Source organism: Lithobates pipiens, unplaced genomic scaffold (genome assembly GCF_037356315.1).
Source record: "Lithobates pipiens isolate NorthernLeopardFrog02 unplaced genomic scaffold, aLitPip1_a1.2 Scaffold_18, whole genome shotgun sequence".
NCBI lineage: Eukaryota > Metazoa > Chordata > Amphibia > Anura > Ranidae > Lithobates > Lithobates pipiens.
In genome coordinates, this window is record NW_027507758.1 from 328,943,956 (window position 1) to 328,964,530 (window position 20,575).

The 20,575-nt window shown below is 47.3% G+C and overlaps 1 protein-coding gene and 1 pseudogene across 1 annotated transcript in view; both read left to right on the forward strand.

Moving 5' to 3' along the window:
* UBE3D (ubiquitin protein ligase E3D) overlaps nt 1-20,575 on the forward strand; it is a 307,383-nt gene that overhangs the window by 32,435 nt on the left and 254,373 nt on the right. The window lies entirely within an intron of this gene.
* LOC143990639 (U2 spliceosomal RNA) lies at nt 10,894-11,023 on the forward strand (annotated as a pseudogene).

Sequence of the window (20,575 nt, forward strand, 5' to 3'; positions counted from 1 at the left end):
TCCATTTCACGCTGAATAAATTAAATTATTAATGTATCTTAAAAAGAAAACTATCTTTTAGATTGATTGATTTTACTCCAAAAGCATTTTATTAAATTTACGTTTTGATTTTTTTTTTTTTTTATTGATTTTTATTCACCCTGGTTTCTCCCCCAAAAAACTCAGGACTGGACCTTCCCAATGTTTTTTTATATCTCCAATCGCTATCTCTTATCTATCATTTTTTTTCTTAAAGGTTTTCAAATTTGTAGCCGTGTAGAAACATACAGCTGTCATAACAAGTAAAACAGTTTGGCTCACACTACATCAATTTCTGAAAAGAGATCTGTAGATCCCCTTTCAGAGAGCCATTAAGCAGTGGCTTCCAAGTGTTTATAAAGCAAACCTGCCACCTCCCGAATGCCTGTATTTTGTTGCTTTCCTTTCTGAGAGGCAATTTGTAATGAAGCCAATGTGCTGCATTTGTGATCGGGTAAGTTAAACTTGCTGTGGCATGTGTACAGCTCAGTCACCTATTTTTACCAATCATTGGCTGCCCATGTGAAAGGTCTTTTATTGCCAAAGAATTAAGGTTTACAGTTATGTGACTCCTTGTAAGCTATACAACTCAGATGTGCAAACACGAGCTATAACAATTCCTGCTGAGCCTGGAAAGCACAGGCCCTCTTTAGTATTTAAAGAAGAGCTGCACCTTTAAAAAAAAAAAATATTAAAAGCCAGCAGCTACAAATATTGCAGCTGCTTACTTTTAATAAATGGACACTTACCTTTCCCAGGGTCCAGCGATGTCGGCGGCAGATGACGAGCAACCGCAATCCTCTGTCAGGGAATCGGGAAGTGAAGCATTGCGGCTTCACTGCCCAGTTCCCTACTGCGCATGCGTGAGTCTCGCTGTGCCTCTCCACTGGTCCCCGCTGTGTCCTGGGAACTGTGTGTTTCCCAGAACACAGTGGGGAGGGGGCATCTGCGGCTAGCTTGTCCCAGAAGTGGGTGCAGATGCCTGGATTGAAAGGTGCCAATTGTGGCACCGGGGGGGGGGGGGGGGAATCGGATGAGCGGACCTTCCACTTCAGGGTGGAGGTCCGCTTTAAGGACTAAAACCAGTGTGAGAAATTCATCATGTGATGAAAATAGGACTGTCTAGCTCTTTGTTTAGCCTTGCTGGTGAGTCAGTGATAATAAAGGATCAGATAGAATAGTTGATCATAAGGTATAAAAGGGACTGCGTGGGGGGATTCATGGCGGCAATCTGCACAATACAGGCCAACTATGGGGATGAGGCTTTCAAACGACCAACAAGTACCAGTCAAGGTCCCTAGGAAGGTAGTGTTCAACGCATAAGGTCCAGATCTTTCTAAACTTTCCTTAAGAGGTCCTTAATAATCTGAACCATTTTGTTGTTAATTAAGAACCATGTTTTTTTTTTTCGTTTTACTTGCAAAATCCTGGGAGTAGAGGACTGCCATGCCTTACATAAAACCTGTTTTGCGACAAGTCAAGAAATGGAATTGTGACTACTTACTTTCTGACAGTTTAAGGTTCAACAGTTTGTTTTGTGGTATACTTTAGCCCAGAATCTCGTGATCTTAGGGTATTTCCACCAGTGTAAATGTATATTTAAAAGGATGCCTGGGAAATTACATCAACTAAAACATTTGGTAGAGGAGCTGAGCAAAACAGGGGGTTGTAGGTTCATATACCATTGCATAAGCAATTTAGAACTAAATTCTATGATTGAGCCTTAATGGGACAGTAGACTATGGTCTGCCAAATTAGTTTCCAGTCCTTCTGGTCCATGCCCCTTCCTAAGTTTTTTTCATTTGGAAATAAGGTATAGGATTAGGTGTCTGTCTTCTAATATAGAGGCAAATATAGTGGAAATAGTTTCTCTGAACTCTAGGGTTATGCAAACGTATACTGTGCTTTTTAACTGAAAGCACTATGAAATTCTATTTCCCAAGTGTTCTTCCAGGACAGCCCTTGAGAGATGGAGCTCCTCCCATCGACACAGGAAACACATTGCCACAGTTCAAAAGGCGGTCCCTCAGGTCCCTGGTCAGTCATTTGTGTTTCCTCCGTCGGAGGAACATGTTGCCAGGAACCTGGAGGCCCCTCTCAGGGGCTGCCTGAGAACCTGTTAGCCATAAGGGACCGGGTCCTGTTTTTTGGCTGCAGTATTGGGTCCATACCTTTTTTTGTGGCTCGGGTACCGTCCAGCTGATTCGGAGCAGACCCGTTACCCTCCTCCTTCCAGTGCCGAGGTGGCCAGGGGCAGAATGGCGCCGGTTTCCCCCAGGAGCGGTGAGTGGAACCTTCCATCTCTGCTCCTTGTTGCGGTGGGGTCGGAGACGCCGAGCGTCACTTCCGGCGGAACCGCGTCATCACTGCGTGCCGAGACTTCCGGTTCCGGGTCTCTAAGGGTACAAGGAGGAGAGGGAGAGCCAGCGCTGTGCCTGTGAAGCCCGACCAGCGTCCAGCTATACCGGATTAGCGGCGGGATCCGGAGCGTCAGAGGGGGACCATGGAGGCTATTCCCCAGGATACTCCGGCGGAGACAGGCACCAGCCAATCCCAGGTAGGCTGCTGGGCATGCTATTACTCTGGTGGAGCGGTGGTGTTTGTAGGCTGGGCCCTGTAGTGCCCCACGGTGGCGGTTTACTCACAGTGAGATTGTTTGTTAGTGGTGATTCTAAGAGGGACATGGTGCTGACGCTAAGAAATCCTTTGTCTTCTTATTTTCAGGCTAAAGAGATACCAAGGGAAGACAAGACAGGCCGCAAAAAGTGCCCTAATTGTGGGAATAGGTTGTCCTCTGGCTCTAACAAAGCCCTATGCAAGCAATGCATTGCAAGCTTGCTTAAATCTGAGGCAGATTCCCCTTTAGCAAAATTTTTGGGCTCCTTTAAAGAGGAGATGGCGTCGACCTTTAAGTCCCTCCGGGAGTTAATCACTGACGTGGGATCAGCTGCAGCTGCCTCCACGAGTAAAACAACTATAATCTCCTCCTCACCATGCCTTACAACACCCAGCTCAGGGGAGCCCCGTATGGTCAGGGAGCCTAGCCCCACGTTGATTAGCCCCGAATCCTCTGACACTGACTCGGGTCAGGAAGAGGATCAAGCAGCATCTAAAGCCTCAAAATATAGATTATCTCTCGAGGAAGTAGATGAGCTAATGGGGGCTATCTATGATACACTGGAAATTGAGGAGGAAGAAACTCAGTTATCCAGACATGATCAAATGTATGAGGCTCTGGGGAGAAAGAAAGCAAGGGTTTTCCCTATACATAAGGTGCTTTCTGACCTTGTCCTTAAGGAGTGGTCTGAACCAGATAAAAAGGTTTTCTTTCCTAAATCCCTTAAGAGAAGGTTCCCTTTTGATGAGAGCCCAGAGGCGTTCTGGAATAAAAATCCTAAACTAGACGCCCCTCTGTCCAAAATCTCAAAGCAGGCTGATCTGGCCTTTGAGGATATGGGCCACCTGAAAGATCCCATGGACAGGAGAACAGACATTGTCTTAAAGAGGGCCTGGGATGCCTCTATGGCAGGCTTAAAACCAGCTCTAGCCACTTCTTGTGTAGCTAGAAACCTGGAGTTCTGGTTATCGCAACTACAAGAACATTTAAAGGCAGGCACTCCTAGGGGGGAGCTTCTGAAATCCTTCCCTATGCTTTTTAAGGCCACCAGTTTCATCTCTGACGCCTCCACGGACTCCGTAAAATTTACGGCTAAGTCTGCAGCACTTTCAGTGGCAGCAAGGAGGTCAGTATGGATGAAAACCTGGGGGGGAGACACGGCGTCTAAAACCCGCCTGTGCAGCGTCCCTTTTACAGGAGACTTAGGCCGCGTACACACGGGCGGACTGTTCGCCCAACCTTGTCCGCTGAACAGTGTTTGGGCGGACAGTCCGCTCGTGTGTGGGCTTTCAGCGGACAGTTTCAGCGGACAGTTGGACGGACAAAGTCTTTCGGAAATTCCGAAAAACTGTCCGCTGAAACTGTGTTTGAGCGAACAGTCCGCCCGTGTGTAGGCTTGTCCGCTGTACTTTCGAAATGAGCGGACTGTTCCCGCTCGGAAAGTCCGCCCATTTCGAGCGCGTGTACAGGTAGGCGGGGCCCGCGAAGGAGACGTCGCGGGCTCCGCCGCCTGGAATGGGCTTAAAGGGGAACCCCAACGCCGAAAAAAATCGGCGTGGGGGTTCCCCCCAAGTCCACACCAGACCCTTGTCCGAGCACGCTACCCGGCCGGCCAGGAAAGGGGGGGCGAGCGAGCGCGCCCCCCCTCCTGAGCCGTACCAGGCCGCGTGCCCTCAACATGGGGGGTGCCTTGGGGAAGGGGGGGCCGCGCGGCCCCCCACCCCAAAGCACCTTGTCCCCATGTTGATGAGGACAAGGGCCTCTTCCCGACAACCCTGGCCGTTGGTTGTCGGGGTCTGCGGGCGGGGGGCTTATCGGAATCCGGGAGCCCCCTTTAAGAAGGGGGCCCCCGGATACCGGCCCCCCACCCTATGTGAATGAGTATGGGGTACAATGTACCCCTACCCATTCACCTGTGAACTAAAGTACAATAAAAAACACAACACAGAGAAAAAATATTTTATTGCACAGCTCCGGGGGTCTTCTCGCCGGACTCCTCCGCTATGTGTGTGTAGCTCTTTTGCTAGCGGAGGAGTCCGGCTTTCTTCCTCCCCGCCGCCGGCCTCTTCTCCCGACTTCGGGGGTCTTGTCCCCCTCTTCGGTTCTTCTGCCGGGCCACCGCGCCTGGTCCGGTGGCCCGGTCTTCTGTCGCCGTCTTCCGTTCTTCTGTCGCCGCCTTCGGTTCTTCTGCCGGGCCACCGCGCCTTCTTGTAGCTCTTTTACAGGCGGTGGCCCGGTCTTCTGTCGCCGCTGTCGTCGCCGCCGCCGCCGCCTTCCGTTCTTGTTCTTCTTCTTGTTCTTCTTCTTCTTCTCCTGGAGATGTTGACTCGACGATCTCTCCGGCCGGAATGCCAGGGACACGCTCCGCTGCCACTTATATAGTGACAATGGGGCGGTGTCACATGGTATATGTCACATGGGTTGGTCACATGGGTTGATGTCACATGGGGACTATGACATCGTAAGGGGGCGGGGTCACCATGTGACCAACCCATGTGACATATACCATGTGACACCGCCCCATTGTCACTATATAAGTGACCGCACAGCGCGGCTCTGGCATTCCGGCCGGAGAGATCGTCGAGTCAACATCTCCAGGAGAAGAAGAAGAAGAACAAGAAGAAGAACAAGAACGGAAGGCGGCGGCGACGACAGCGGCGACAGAAGACCGGGCCACTGCCTGTAAAAGAGCTACAAGAAGGCGCGGTGGCCCGGCAGAAGAACCGAAGGCGGCGACAGAAGAACGGAAGACGGCGACAGAAGACCGGGCCACCGGACCAGGCGCGGTGGCCCGGCAGAAGAACCGAAGAGGGGGACAAGACCCCCGAAGTCGGGAGAAGAGGCCGGCGGCGGGGAGGAAGAAAGCCGGGCTCCTCCGCTAGCAAAAGAGCTACACACACATAGCGGAGGAGTCCGGCGAGAAGACCCCCGGAGCTGTGCAATAAAATATTTTTTCTGTGTTGTGTTTTTTATTGTACTTTAGTTCACAGGTGAATGGGTAGGGGTACATTGTACCCCATACTCATTCACATAGGGTGGGGGGCCGGTATCCGGGGGCCCCCTTCTTAAAGGGGGCTCCCGGATTCCGATAAGCCCCCCGCCCGCAGACCCCGACAACCAACGGCCAGGGTTGTCGGGAAGAGGCCCTTGTCCTCATCAACATGGGGACACGGTGCTTTGGGGTGGGGGGGCCGCGCGGCCCCCCCTTCCCCAAGGCACCCCCCATGTTGAGGGCACGCGGCCTGGTACGGCTCAGGAGGGGGGGCGCGCTCGCTCGCCCCCCTTTCCTGGCCGGCCGGGTAGCGTGCTCGGACAAGGGTCTGGTGTGGACTTGGGGGGAACCCCCACGCCGATTTTTTTCGGCGTTGGGGTTCCCCTTTAAGCCCATTCCAGGCGGCGGAGCCCGCGACGTCTCCTTCGCGGGCCCCGCCTACCTGTACACGCGCTCGAAATGGGCGGATTTGCCTCCGCCTTACGTGGGCGAGTCCGTTCATTTCAAAAGTTGAGCGAACTGTTTGCCCAACCTTGTTCGTCAAACAGTCCGCTCGTGTGTGGGCAAGTCCGCTCATGCAAATTTTGAGCGGACTGTTTGATGAAACTGTTTGCCGAACAAGGTTGGGCGAACAGTCCGCCCGTGTGTACGCGGCCTTAGTCTTCGGGCCTGAATTAGACTCCGCCTTAGAAAGGACGGCGGATAAAAAGAAAACCTTTCCCGCAAAAAAGAAAAATTTTGAAAGAAAAATTTTTCGTCCCTTTAAGGAACCCTCTAAATCAGAGAAGAGTTCAACCCCCAAAAAACATTGGTCGGGACATAAAGGGAAAGGAAAAGGGGGCATACTGTTTAGCCGCCCCAATCAGGATCCCAAACCCCAGTGACGTCAGGGTTCCTGTGGGAGGAAGATTAAGCAAGTTTCTTCCACAATGGGAAAAGACAACCTCGAACGAGTTTGTCTTAAATATAATAAAAAGGGGTCATGCGCTGGAATTTCACAGCAACCCTCCTTCCAAGTTTCTGGTGACAAAGCTTCCAAGTCACTCAGAAAAGGCCAGGGCCTTACCTTTACTGATAGGGGAAATGGTGGATCAAGAGGTATTGACACCAGTCCCTATTCAGGAACAAGGAGATGGTTTTTACTCGCACATTTTTGTGGTAAGAAAGCCGTCAGGGAGATTCAGACTAATTATGAACCTCCGACCACTGAATCGCTCCATCCGTTACAAGAGATTTCGGATGGAGTCCATTTATTCCATAAAGAATCTCCTGCAGAAAGAGATATTTATGGCAACCCTGGATCTAAGGGACGCTTATCTGCATATTCCAATAAGGGAGGAATGCCAGAAATTCCTTCGGATGGCAGTGCAGATAGACGCAAAGGTTTACCACTTTCAGTGCAGAGTACTTCCCTTCGGTCTATCATCCTCCCCAAGAATCTTTACCAAGGTTCGGGGAAAGGCTTTAGTTCCACTGAGGCTTCAATCAGTCTCAATTATCCCCTATCTAGACGATCTGCTCCTAACAGCACACTCGGAGAGTCGTCTTTCTCAGGATCTGGAATTGACTCAACTCAGCCTGAGTCGATTAGGGTGGATTGTCAGTCAGGAGAAATCCAAGACAACCCCAACACAGGAGATCCTGTATCTGGGTTACTGGATCAAGTCTGTAGATCAGAAAATTATACTGCCGGAAGAAAAGATTTTGAATCTGTGGCAGAGAATATCTTTTCTTCAATGCAGCCCCAAATGTACGGTGAGGGAAGTAATGTCGGTCTTAGGTCTTATGACGGCAGCCATTCCAGCCGTAGAATGGGCCAGGTTCCACCAAAGAGACCTTCAGGGTTTTCTGTTAGAACAATTAAAAGGCAGAGATCTGGAGGAGGAGGTATCGATCCCCTCAAAGATAAAACGCTCCCTCTGGTGGTGGAAGGACAGGGAGAACCTAAACAAAGGGGTTCATTGGGTCCTTCCTATCACTTCAACACTAACAACGGATGCGAGCAGTTGGGGCTGGGGAGCCCACCTCGGCTCAAGCTGGGTCCAGGACAAGTGGACCCCGGAGGAGAAATGTTTTTCTTCCAATTGGAAAGAGCTAACAGCAATCCTGAGAGCTGTTCTAGCTTTTCACCCCACAATACAGGGTCACCATCTACAAGTCCGTTCAGACAATACGACGGCTGTAGCATACATAAACAAACAAGGAGGTACCAGAAGTCCTCGTTTGATGTTGGTAGCCAGACGCATTCTCCAGTGGGCAGAAGCCAATCTGGAATCCATTTCTGCAGTTCACCTGAAAGGGGAGCTGAACAACAAGGCGGACTTCTTGAGTCGACAAAAGATTTCGAACCAAGAATGGTCCTTACACCCAGAGGCATTCAATCTCATAACAACTCACTGGGGAGAACCAGAGGTAGACCTTTTTGCGAGCAAAAAGAATGCAAAGGTTCCCAATTTTTTCTCGCTAAACCCAGGAGATCAGCCCCTGGCGGTAGATGCCTTGCAAACTCCATGGACTTTCAGTCTGGCGTATGCATTTCCCCCTCTTCATCTCATTCCGAGGGTCCTAGCAAGATTCCTCAAGGAGAAAACCTGTTTGATTCTAGTAGCACCTTTTTGGCCCAGGAGACCGTGGTTCACAACGTTGGCTGAATAGCCGTGACATAAATACGGCTAATATTCTACAGTTTTTACAGGAAGGTGTAAACAAGGGTTTAACCCTAAGTACTATTAAGGTACAGATAGCTGCCTTAAGTGTGTACTTAGATGAACGCTTACAGGAAAATCCTTTTGTCGCTAGATTCTGTAAGACAGTCGCTAGACGTAAGCCAGTCAGAATCACCAAAGTCCCATCCTGGGATTTAGCAGTTGTACTAAAAGCTTTCTTGGGGTCACCCTTTGAGCCTATCTCAGAGGCCTCCCTAAGGCTTATTACATTTAAGACAGTTCTCCTGGTGGCAATCACTTCAGCCCGTAGGGTCAGTGAAATCCAAGCCCTATCCATCAGGGAACCATTCCTACAGATCCTAGAAGACAGAGTCATACTAAAGACAGACCCTGGGTTCTTACCAAAGGTAGCATCTAGCTTCCATAGGTCCCAAGATATTGTCCTCCCTTCATTTTGTCAAAATGCAGCAAATAAGAAAGAGGAACGTTTTCATTTATTGGATGTGAGGAGGTGTATTCTAGAATATCTTAAAATAACAAATCCATTCAGAATCTCAGACTCCCTTTTTGTCCTTTTTTCCGGACAGCGTAGGGGACAGAAAGCTTCAAAAGTAACCATAGCTAGATGGATTAGGCTATAGCTGAGGGGTATAAGGCCTTGGATAGAGATCCTCCTGAGGGTGTTAAAGCTCACTCCACAAGAGCGTTGTCTGCATCCTGGGCAGAAAGAGCTGGTGCCACCCCGGAGCAGGTATGTAAAGCAGCCACATGGTCAAGCTTTTCCACCTTTACAAGGCATTACCGACTGGACTTAATGTCTAGTCAGGATCAGGCCTTTGGGAGGAAAGTCCTCCAGGCCGTGGTCCCCCCCTAATCTGGTAAGTACTTGGGGATCCTCTCAAGGGCTGTCCTGGAAGAACACTTGGGAAAACTGGAGTTAGTACTTACCGGTAACTCCTTTTTCCGGTGGTCTTCCAGGACAGCACGATCCCACCCTTTATTTGATTATAGTGATGTACTAATGTTATTACCTGTTATGGTTTATATGTTTTTCAGTTCCATCCTTCGGTTCTTGGTGAATGACTGACCAGGGACCTGAGGGACCGCCTTTTGAACTGTGGCAATGTGTTTCCTGTGTCGATGGGAGGAGCTCCATCTCTCAAGGGCTGTCCTGGAAGACCAGCGGAAAAGGAGTTACCGGTAAGTACTAACTCCAGTTTTCTTTTCTATTCTTGAACTTCGCACCTGCTGTTGAATAGCACTAGTGTTCTTCCATGAGTCAGTTATATTGATCATATGAGATTTTTTCCATGGGCTGTTCAGGAATGTGAAGTCAGGGGAGGAAGGTGAGGCAGAGCCATTAACATAGAAAAAAAAATATACAAAAACAATCGAGGGTCGTAGCCTGGCGACCTGGGGTCACAGAGATCCCAAATTAGCTGAAATCCTACCCCACCACTGGTCAAAATTTTGGGCATCTGCCACCCCTATAGTTAGGTAGAGCTGCACGATTCTGGCTAAAATGAGAATCTCACAATTTTTTTGCTTAGAAGTTAGATCACCATTCTCTCATGATTCTCGCGGCGTATCATCTTTCACATTAAAACAGAAAAATTGTGGTAACTTTACTGTTTTGTTTTTTTATTTTATTTATTGAAGTGTATTTTTTCCCCAAAAATTGCATTTGAAAGACTGCTGGGCAAATACAGTGTGACATAATATAAATATATATATATATATATATATATATATATATATATATATATATATATATATATATATGTTCGGGGGTTCCAAGTAATTTTCTAGCAAAAAATATTGATTTTAAATTGAGAAAGAAGTGTCAGAAAAAGATTTAGACTTTAAGTGGTTCGACTTCCTGCATTTACACGGTTGAAAGCTTGGCAGACTGCCCAGATTATTTGCTTACACAAGAAGTTCTTTCCCTTTGATCTAAGAAGTAAGTTTAGTTACAATGTTTCAAGTTCTACACTTGGCAGATTGCCCGGGATGCTTTCTTTTGACAGCTGAGTGAGCAGATAATCTCTCCACTTGTTTATATGAAAGAATCGCCTACTCACAGCGGGAGAGATCGTCAGAGGGGGTGAATCGGGATCACGTTTTTTAACGATTAATCGCACAGCTCTATAGTTAGGTGATACCGGGCTTCTTGTGCAGTCTGTCAGAAGCGACATACAGAGTGGGCAGTTTAAATACAATCTGGCACGCTCTGTTTGCAGCAGACTGAGAGGCTGAACTCACAGTGCCTCTGACTTCTTGTCAAAAGCACTGAGCTCAATGGACAGCTTGGTACCTTGGACAAATGGTTAATGCGCCATTGGAACAAGCTGTCCAATAAAAATGCTGCAGTGAAGGCTGTCCTCTCACTGGAGTGTCATAGAAGGGGACATGTGTCTAAAAGACACATGCTCCCTTCCAGACCAGCCCTCTTAACTAGAAGGAAAAAGCATGAGTTTATGGTTATAAGATGTACCCATAATCCCATGGTTTTTCTCACACAGTTAAGAGGGAGAATGAGAATCTGCAACTGCTGAAAAGGTACATAACACTATATGTTATAGCCCAATCATGTATTATTTATCGCTACTTGGCCTTTTGGCTAAGATCAAGTGTAGTATCTGTTCTTATCAGTTGCCAGGAGGTAGCGCTTGCTTCCTTCCCTGATTTACGGCGAGGTGGATTAAGGGTGGCGGCTATGCAAAACCAGCTGGTGTAAAGGTAACCTGGAGTGGCTAGAGATGGCCGAAAGGGAAGCCTTCTGATGAGGATGGATAACCACTGGGTCCGGCTGAAGGGTCAGGTCCCCGGCCTAGATTTGTGTTGTTTCCCCTTTCAGTTTTTCCCGTGGTGAATGTGCCCCTGGAGTGGCAGTCCAGGCGTGCCATAGCTCACACAAATGTTAAGGGGCACTTCGAGATTTGGCACCTTTGGTCACTTCACTACACACTTTTTTTTTTTCAAACCTGCCTCTAGGACCGATCATTTTGGCTAGGACCAGAGGATTTTTTTTTTTTTTTTTGATTCCTGGATAAAAGGCCAGCCATTGTGTTGCACAATGGCCACTTTCACTTCTCCCACCTTCCTTCTCCCCACTTTCTTTTTATTTATCCCCGTGTTTGCCACTTTTTTGTATTTTTTTTGTTTGGTTTTGTCAGTGTGATGAGGGTCCTCAGGGAATCCCTGAAAGTTTTGGGAGGGGGGGACATAGGCCTTTTGTCTTGGTTGGCCCTCACTCATGGGATCTCTTTGGGGGAGCCCCACCTAATACTTGGGGGGGGGGGGGGGGGGTGTCTGTTTCGTCAGACCCTCCAGATAAAGGGGGTCCATCTGGTTTCGGCCAGGTGGTCCTATGTGATGTACCTCAGTCCCCGTCTGGAGGCTAACGTCCCGGGGGATCAGGGTAAGGTCCTTCCTTAGTGGAGGACAGTGTAACACTCGTTGCACGTTTTGTGTTTCACTCTTTGTGTGCGCGCTTTTTTTTGGCACCGGGTGGAGTTTTTGGGTGTGTTTCACATTCCACTGGCTTTTCAAAAAATAAAATAAAAATTTATTATTTATCTGTTTACTGTGAAATTACTGGTTTGAGGTTCTTTGTCTGTTAAGCCACCTGAGTACAGTTATTGAAAAATATAGTAGATTACCTTAAAAACAATATATAATAATTTGTGTATTACTTACGGTAATTGACCACCTGCCACCCAGGCCAATTCTGACATTTCTCTCCTACATGAAAAATGCATAGAATCATCAAAAAGCTGCGCTGTAAAATTTAAAATAAATAAAAAATAGTCCATATACACTGCCAAGAAAATTGTAGCCAAAATCGCAGTCACAGGTAATATGAAGATGTATACAAGTCTGATTAATGAACACCACAGTGCACATGCATGAAATCCAAAGGAATGCCCGATCACCATAGAAGTAGATTATGCTAACCAGATAGCAAGCAGTTAAAGGCGATTGGCTAAACCCAGCCTAGGTAGAAGTAGAGGCCCTAGGCTGGGTTTAGCCAATCGCCTTTAAATTTTTCAAACTATATCATGAATACAAAAATACTAAAGCTGGCCCGTTTCTTTTTTTTTTTTATTATTTTTTTTTTATAATGTTAAAGGTGGTTAGCCAGGTAAATAGATACCCAACATGTCATGCTTCAAAATGGCACCAAACTTCAGTACTTAAAGATCTCCATCTCCATAGGCCACACGCTACATTTTTTTTATAGGTTACATGTTTAGAGTTACAGAGGAGATCTAGTGCTAGAATTATTATTCTCGCTCTAACGTTCACGGCGTATGTAACCTGTGTGTATCTGACTCTGATACTAGACAGTGTCTCAACAGCCACTGACCTCACCACATGTCCCTGGGGGTTATGGACCACCCTATAGCAGATTTACCGCTACAGGATGGCCTTCCTGTGCAGAATATATATATATATATATATATATATATATATATATATATATATATATATATGTATGTTTGCACGCCACCGGTGGGCTGCTTCTGTTATTACTAACAGCAGAAGCCGATCTGCACCAGATGTCTGCCGGCACCCTCCGTTCGTCAGGCAGAGAGACATAACTGAGATTTTTTTGTGATTTTGTGTCCCTTCCAAACAGGGAATTAAATATATCACTTCCCTGAGTAAGAGTAGCACACATAGCACAGTAAAATACTGCTAGGCACACGGTTAACCCTTTGATTTCCCTAGCTGTGTAATCCCTTCACAGCTAGTGTCAGTACAGTGACAGTACATATTTTTAGCACTGATCACTATATTGGTGTCCTTGGTTCCCACAAAGTGTCAAAGGTGTCAGCTAGTGTCCGGCTGTGTGCTGCAATATTTCAGTCCCGCTATAAGGCTAAAAGCCTAAATTGATGAAGACATTTTTTATTGTATATGTGTGTTAGTAGCAGATTTTCTCAAATCGCCTTTCAGGACAACCCCGGAGAGAGTAGCTCCACCTTGCAATCAGGAAACACATGCCCACTTTAAAAACACCTCCTCCTCCTCCATGGCTTCAGTTATTGTGTTTCCTCCTTGGAGGAAGCATGTGCCTGAACCAGGGAGAGCTACACTCTCTGCAGGGGAGTAAGGCTTACCTTTTGTTGCAGGTTGTTTCTCTTTGACCCCCAGCAGCATCTCCACGGGGAGAGGACTCCTGGAGCTCCTGGTCCCGCCATCTCACGGGAGTAAGGACCCTCGGAGTGCCGGCGTCGGGTGCCCGGTGTCCGCTTGTTAGCGCAGGGAGGGCTCTGTTGCTGGCGGAGGCCGCTGCAGGTCAGCGGCATGGCTCCGTTTTCGGCGCCGGGTCCCGGGCGGCGACGGCGTCGTTCACGGTGACGCGCGGGCGCTCTGAGGGGGCGTGGCGCCGTGGTTCAGCGCCTGGAACGCAGGGGTCATGGGGCGGGTCAGGTGACCGCGTGCTTCCGCTTCCGGCCGGCCCTGATGACGCGGCGGCCGGGAAAATTTAAAATGAGAGCTGTTTGTAAAATAGCTGCCTCACTCAAACGATGGAAGAGTGCAAGCCAGCTATGGCGGAGACAGGCGCCCCCAGCACCGGTCCAGCCCAGGTACGTAAGGTGCACTGGCACCCTCTGCTTTACTGTGGGTATGTCTTTGTTTGTTCCCCCCTCTTGGGGGCCTGTCGCTGCAGGTCAGAGGTGGACTTCGCTCTGACCTTTTGCAGCCTAGTTCTGGGGTCTCACTAGTAGGTCTGTTTGGTGGTGGGTCTCTGCACTGGCTTGGTGTTAAGCAACTGGTTGTTGAGAGCTTTTAGTGAATTAAACCTGTATGTCGTTTCAGGAAAAATCACTAGGAAAAGCTAGACCAGGTCAGAGAAAATGTCCTTCTTGCAAAACCCCCCTCAGAGATTCATGGCAGAAGGCAATGTGCAGAAATTGTATCAGAGAATTGGTGGAAGAGGAAACATCTCAACAATATAAGGATTTGTTTTCTTCGGTTAAAGAGCTGACAAACTCTTTGAGTTCAGTCAAGTCCATCCTGATACAAAACCCTCCCGCACAGACCGAGCCCCAGAACTTACCGCCCAGCCCCAGGGCGTCGTCATCCAGACAAGTGGAAACTGAAGAGTCTGGAGACGAAGGGGGTAGTACTCTCATCTCCTTCAGGGATTCTGAGGAGGAGGAAGAGGAAGAAGATAGCAGGGGCTCCAAATTCAAGCTATCACTAGAGGAAGTAGATGATATTTTAAAAGCAATCTACACTACTCTAGAAATTCAGGAAGAAAAAGTACAACTGTCAGTTCATGACAAAATGTACCAGGGGTTGGACGAAACAAAACGGCGAGTTTTTCCTGTCCACAGGGTCCTCTCAGACTCAGTGAGAAAGGAGTGGAAGGACCCAGAAAAAGCCCCTTTCTTCTCTAAAGCTCTCAAAAGAAGGTTTCCCTTCGAAGATAAGGACTCAGAGGTTTGGAACAAGAAACCCAGAGTCGATGCAGCTTTCTCGCAGGTATCCAGACGAACGGATCTAGCCTTTGAAGATATGGGGATCCTTAAAGACCCAATGGACAAAAAAGCTGACTCCATCCTTAAAAAAGCTTGGGATGCTGCGTCAGTCAGTCTAAAACCAGCAATGGCAGCTACGGTGGTGGCCAGGAATCTGGAATGTTGGGTAGAGAAGCTGAAGAGCCATATTGAGGCGGGGACACCCCGCAAGGATCTCTTAGAGTCCTTTCCACTGATCCTGAATGCAGTCAAATACATGGCGGATGCATCAGCAGAATCAGTTAAACTGGCCGCTAGGTCTTCGGCTCTTGTAAATTCAGCCAGGAGAGCAGTTTGGCTGAAAACATGGTCTGGGGACACTGCCTCTAAGGTCAAGCTGTGTGGTCTTCCCTTCTCGGGTGACTTGCTCTTTGGTCCTGATTTAGAGTCTGTGCTGGATAGAACAGCCGATAAAAAGAAGGCTTTTCCAGTTAAGAAAAAGCAGATTGCTAAAAAGAATTTTCGTGCTTTTCAGCAGTCCCATAAAAAAGACCAGGAGCACAAGAGCAGATGGGGTTCACAGAAGGGCAAAGGCAGGGGTGGAGTCCTCTTTAGATCCCCCACAGAGCAGTCCCCTAAGAACAAGTGACAATATCTCCCCAGTGGGGGGGAGACTGTCAGCTTTTCGCGAACAATGGGACAGGCTGTCTCCAAATCTGTTCGTGAAGAGCGTTGTCGATCAGGGGTACAGGTTGGAGTTTTCAGAACTACCCCCGAGCAGGTTTTATGTGACAACATTGCCAAGGGATCAGGAGAAGGCCTCTGCAATGAAGCTGTTGTTACAGGAGCTGATATAGCAAGAGGTTCTGATTCAAGTCCCAGTAAACCAGCAGGGCGGGGGTTTTTATTCACATATTTTTCTGGTGAAAAAACCCTCAGGGAAGTACCGTCTAATCCTGAATCTGAAATTCCTGAACAGGTTCATTCGGTACAAACATTTCAGGATGGATACAATTTTCTCCATCACAAAGCTGTTGACCCCAGAATGCTTCATGGCATCCCTGGACCTAAGGGATGCCTACCTTCATATACCAATCCATCAGGCATCGCAGCAGTTCCTGCGCCTGGCATTGAAGGTAGGGAGTTCGGTATGGCACCTCCAATTCAGGGCTCTGCCGTTCGGACTCTCGTCCTCTCCCAGGGTCTTTACGAAGATTATGGCAGAGGCTTTGGAACCCCTGAAATTGAAGGGGATTCCAGTCGTTCCTTATCTGGACGACCTTTTGTTTTTTGCAGACTCCAGGGAGCAGGTCCTAGTCAATCTCCAGAGGGCCCAGTCTCACCTCGAGGGCCTGGGATGGCTTCTAAACCTAGAGAAGTCAATCCTGACCCCCTCACAGGAAATGAAATTTCTGGGGTATACATTAAATTCGATTCTCCAGAAAGTTTTCCTGCCGTTGGAAAAACAGGAAAAGTTACAGCTAGCTGTACAGCGGATACAGAGCAACCAGACAGTCTCAGTCAGGATGGCTATGGCAGTTCTGGGCCTGCTTACGGCAGCAATCCCGGCTGTTCAGTGGGCCAGGTTCCATTCCAGACCCCTTCAGAGGGAGGTTCTGTCAAGCTGGTCCCATCAGGATCCTTTGGAAAAACAGCTAAAAATTTCGTCAAAGACAAAAAGGGCTCTTTGGTGGTGGAGAGACCAGGCAAACCTCTCAAGGGGCCTGGTGTGGACCTTTCCTGTGGACAAGCGCCTTACTACAGACGCAAGTGCCTGGGGCTGGGGAGCCCATCTGGATGGTCAGACATCTCAGGGGGTCTGGTCCAAACAGGAAGCTCAAAGATCATCCAACTGGAGGGAGTTGAAGGCGATCTTTCTGGGTTTAGTGGCATTTCAGCAGAGTTTGAGAGGCCACCATGTTCAGGTGTTGTCAGACAACACAACAGCGGTTACCTACATTATGAAGCAAGGGGGAACCAGAAGCAGGAGCTTGATGGAGCTGGCCAATCTGTTGTTAGCCTGGGCAGAACAGAACACAGCCTCACTATCGGCAGTGCATCTGAAGGGTTCTCAGAATTTGTTTGCGGACCTCCTAAGCAGGCGCAAATTGCTAGAGGCAGAATGGAGTCTGAATCAGGAAGTGTTCCTGATGATCTCCGAGGCCTGGGGGGTTCCTCAGGTAGACCTTTTTGCCAGCCAGCAGAACTCAAAGGTGGACAGATTCTTTTCTCTTCACCGAGGAGATGCAGCAATAGGGTTGGATGCATTTGCTCACCCCTGGCATTACCAGCTGTGCTATGCCTTTCCCCCCTTTCCTCTAATTCCACTAGTACTGAGGAAATTCAGGGAAGAAAGGACAGACTTAATACTAGTCACTCCTTTCTGGCCAAAAAGACCCTGGTTCGCGGGTCTTCGAAACCTAGCCTCGAAGCCCCCATGGAGGTTACCACTCAGAAAAGATCTGTTATCCCAGGGGACAGTAAGTCATCCAGAAGTGGAACTCCTGCAGCTAACCGCCTGGTTTCTGAGGAGGACCTGTTAAAGGCTAAAGGTCTCTCAGATAAAGTAGTAAAGACCCTGCTGTCCAGTAGGAAGGCAGTTACACAGGCAATTTACATGAAGGTCTGGAAAAAGTTCAACTCCTGGTGCAGTTCTAGAGAACTCAAGGTCAAGAGCACGGTGTCAGTCTTGGAGTTTCTCCATGAAGGAATGGAGAAGGGTCTCGCAGCCAGTACCCTGAAGACTCAGGTGGCTGCCTTATCAGTTTTCTTTGAAAAGACTTTATCTAAAGAAACTTTAATTTCTAGATTTTTTAGGGCTCTTGCTCGAAATAGACCAGTAGCCCTTAAAGACTTTCCCAGTTGGGATTTGTCTACAGTTTTACAGGGTCTCTCGGGAGCACCGTTTGAACCCTTACAGGAAGCTTCTTTGCAGAAGGTGGTTTTAAAAACAATCTTTTTGGTGGCCATCACCTCGGCCAGGAGAGTCAGCGAGCTCCAAGCTCTAGCTATTACAGAACCCTTCCTTAGAATTTATCAGGACAGGGTGGTACTGAGGACGGATCCAGCATTCCTACCGAAAGTATCCTCAACTTTCCATCGATCACAGGAAATAGTGTTACCTACATTCTCTGCAAGCCCAGCAAATGCAGGAGAGGAAGTTTTTCACACATTGGATGTGAGAAGATGTCTTTTACAGTTTCTGAAAGTTACTAAAGAATTTAGAAAATCAAACGCCCTCTTTGTGATATTTTCTGGATCACGCAAGGGGGAGAAAGCTTCTAAAAGTACGCTGGGTAGGTGGCTTAAGTTGGCTATAACAGAAGCCTATAAAGCAAAAGGAGAAATACCTCCCTCAGGTATTGCTGCCCACTCTACTAGATCCACGGCAGTTTCCTGGGCTGAAAGGGCCGGTGCCACGCCTGAACAAATCTGCAAGGCTGCCACTTGGTCCAGTTATTCGACATTTCTCCGGCATTACCGGTTAGATCTACTGTCTGCAGCAGATCAGGCCTTCGGCAGGAAGGTACTGCAGGCAGTAGTCCCGCCCTAGGGTAAGTTTCTCGGTTATCCTCTCCGGGGTTGTCCTGAAAGGCGATTTGAGAAAGACTCAGTTAGACTTACCGGTGACGGTATTTCTAAGAGCCTTTCAGGACAACCGTTACTTCCCTCCCTAGGTTATGCTTAGTAAATGTATTAAGTTCTACCATGGTGTTGTGCTTTCTGTGCTTTGTTTTCCAGCGTCGGAAGGCCACAATAACTGAAGCCATGGAGGAGGAGGAGGTGTTTTTAAAGTGGGCATGTGTTTCCTGATTGCAAGGTGGAGCTACTCTCTCCGGGGTTGTCCTGAAAGGCTCTTAGAAATACCGTCACCGGTAAGTCTAACTGAGTCTTTTTTTTTTGTGTTTATAGCGCAAAAATATAAAATGCAGTGCTAATCAATTAGCACCTATTTGATGGGGAAAAAAAACTATAGAATTCTTTTTTGGGTACAGGGTTGCATAACCGCGCAATTGTCAGTTGAAGTGATGCAAAAAATGGCCTTGTCATGAAGGGGAGTAAATCTTCCGAAGGTCAAAAGGTTAAGAAAAACTTGTATGGGACTTTTTTTTTCCACTGATATTTAATATATAGCACTTTTCATATTGGTACCTTGGACAAATGGTTAATGCGCTATTGGAACAAGAAAATTGTTTATTACCTGAGAAATTTGTTTAATTTTCAACATCGGAGTTCTACTAAAGTCTAGCCAGATTTACAGATCTAGTTTTAGTATGCCTCTTGCACTGAATATGCTGTTATATTGCCTATTTGAGAAATATAGTCTCTGTGCTAAATGAAATATTTATTTTAAAACTTAGAAACCAAGATTGCTTTAATTCCTTACATCCTAGTTTCAAAGATAACCTATTAAAAAATGAAAACAAGTTCTAATACTAAGGCATCGATATATCATATAATGTAAAATTGGTCATCACATAATATGTTTGGAGTGAAAGGCTTTCTGTGGTTGTAATTGGCCAGCTGGGGGCACTGTTTCCTTGTGTAATCTTATGGTAAATTTTCTGTCCAATTCAGAAGCGCTCCAGCAGCAAAGAAAATCAATCATTTTACCAACCTACAGTTCTTCTAATGAGCATCACGGAGAGAAAGGTGCTATTGAACAACTGATTCAGACACTACCTTAGCTGAAAATAATATGAATCCCTTTGGCCCTTTTATACTTGCAAAGGAATTGTACAGTTCTTAAAACTTATTGGCCTCAGTTTCATTGTGTTCCTTCTGCTACAGCATGTGATTCAGCTTGAGCTTTCCTGTTTCAGTAGTGACATGAATCCAGTGATAAGAGGTGTAGAGAACACACACTTGGGTATCCTTAGCCACACGTGACTTTCATATCTGCCGTGTGTTCTTCAGATGTGTCAAGTCCCTCTTTGGTTTGGCTAATTGGATAGAAAAAAATCTGCTTGACTCAACCTTTTACCTTTTTATTGAGCGACACTCCTTTCCTTTTTAAGTTACTCTGTTGCTTCCAAAAACTTGTAAAAAACATGATATACACTCTTATCTGTAAAATAACAGATTGTTTATAGTAACTGTAGTCCTCTAAAGAGCAATTCATGGTGGAACACTTTTCAGAGGATGTTTGACAAGTATTTTGCCACTATGCGTGCATTTACATACCCCCTGTACAGCTGCCTTTTCAGCTTGGGGGGAGACAGTAAACACGTGACTTAACTGCCTGTTGTTTTTTTTTTTTTGATCATCCCCAATCGCTATCTCTGTTTATACATGCACATTTTCCATATTTTGTCTCATAAAAGATGTTCCAAGCAAGGAATAAAAACCTGTTCATCTGCCAGAAATCCAGTGAGCTCCCAACTTCATGTAATACACTGATAATGCTGCCTCCGCTGCACTTGAAATTTTAGGCAGTGTCATCAGTCTTTCCTTAGTTCTTCCCTGTTAGACTACAGACACCCCCCCCCCCCCCCCCATTGGGAGAGGATTAAATGTGCTGACGTCTAGAGAACGGCAGAGGGATAACTAACTGCTTGGGATTTCTTTGCACCAGATGCCCTGTGATGGATTTACTAAGACTGGAGAGTGCAAAATCTGGTTTAGCGGTGCATGGTAGCCAATCAGCTAATAACTTAAGCTTGTTAGGTTAACCCCTTTCCATCTCCCGGCCCTTTAGAGGGATACAGATTCCGGGAGGTGGGGCAGGGTTTATGATAATGTGACCAGTGTGATGGGCTGTCATGGAGGTCACATGATCAAAAAGTTCCTAATCGCAAGCAGCGCTCTT